This window comes from Apis dorsata, unplaced genomic scaffold (genome assembly GCF_000469605.1).
Source record: "Apis dorsata unplaced genomic scaffold, Apis dorsata 1.3 scaffold_199, whole genome shotgun sequence".
NCBI lineage: Eukaryota > Metazoa > Arthropoda > Insecta > Hymenoptera > Apidae > Apis > Apis dorsata.
The window spans coordinates 239,020-240,300 of record NW_006263483.1 but is presented as its reverse complement, the minus strand read 5'-3'; the positions used below and the strand labels follow the sequence as shown (position 1 = coordinate 240,300).

General features: G+C 55.0%; 1 protein-coding gene across 2 annotated transcripts in view; it reads right to left on the bottom strand.

Annotated features, from left to right (window-relative positions):
* LOC102679452 (hemicentin-1) overlaps positions 1-1,083 on the bottom strand; it is a 93,110-nt gene extending 92,027 nt beyond the window's left edge. The window contains exon 1 of one of the 2 annotated variants that reach the window (XM_006614854.2): positions 992-1,083. The gene's annotated coding sequence lies outside the window, so the exon portion shown is untranslated. The remainder of the gene's footprint in view (positions 1-991) is intronic. The other variant, XM_031510051.1, reaches the window with a different exon arrangement.
* Between the last annotated feature and the right edge of the window lie 198 nt (positions 1,084-1,281).

Genomic DNA, 1,281 nt, shown 5'->3' with positions numbered 1-1,281 from the left:
GCGACAAAAGTGTGTCACGCGAGGAAGAAACCACCACCACTGCGATCGAACGTAGTCCGCCGCTGCCGAGTCGTCGTTGTCGTCGTCGTCGTCGTCGTCGTCGTCGTCGTTGTTGTCTTCTTCCGCTCCTTCGTCGTTCTCGTCGTCCTCCTCGTTCCGGGTATATATCCTTCCTCCTTCTCCTTTCGTGTATACACAAGTATCTCTCTCTTTCTGTCGCGCACCTCCTCCCTCGGTTCGTTGCTTCGTCGTTCGCGTCGTCGAGCTGTTGTCGAGCCGAGGAGAAGAAGAAGAAGGAGAAGAAGAAGAAGAATAAGAAGAAGAAGAAGAAGAAGAAGAAGAATAGGAAGAGGAGGAGGAAGAGGAGGAGGAGGAGGAGGGTTTCGAGGTTCTCTCGTGCTCGAGCAACGGGTCAAGCACGCACCGCACAATCAGCACCACCAGTACGTCGTAGGGAAGTTGGGTCGCGCGAGAAACGAGGGAGAGAGAGAGAGAGAGAGAGAGAGAGAGAGAGGAGAGAAAGAGACCGAGCGTGAGTCACCGGGAGAAGATATCACGAATCGAAATCGCGTGTATCACCACTCACTGCTCCTCTCACACACCGAGTTCACACCGATTCGAACTCGCGTATCCGTGTGCGTGTTCACGCGTATATACTCGCGAGGCAAGTTGGTAAGTAACAGGGGCAGCGCAGAGACGCGGCAACGCGACGCGTACGATGCTGTTCGCTCGACGTTTCAACGCGTTCTCCTCCCCCCTCTTTTTTCGTCTCGGCGAAACGACGAAACGACGAAAGGGTGCTCGCCACCGTGTGTCGTTCGCCCGCTCCTCCTCTTCTCTCGTTCACCCGTACGTGGCGGCGTAACGTTGACGGCGAACGTGCGTGAACGACTTTGACGACGAGGGAAAAAAAAAATATATATATATGTATATATTACGTATACGTATACACATATACATATATATTCGAGAGAAACGTATAAATACGCACCAGCCCTAGGAGAGACCCTTAGGCCGGATCCGCGGAGTTTCCTTTTCACCTCGATTTTCGGTCCCTTGCCACCCCCGCGCCAGCTGCACACGCGCGAACCGCTCTCAGAATTTCCGAGGCGCGGGTACCGCGCACGTCGAAGGAGAGGGGAGCGCCCTCTTCTCGCCGAGTTCGAAGCGAAGGGAGAAAAGAGAGGAGTGGATGTGCGCGACGTAGGGTAGTAGGGTAGGGGTAGGAGAGAACTCGGAGGAGAAGGATTCTTCCACGGAGGCTCTGGCTGCGCTCAGCTG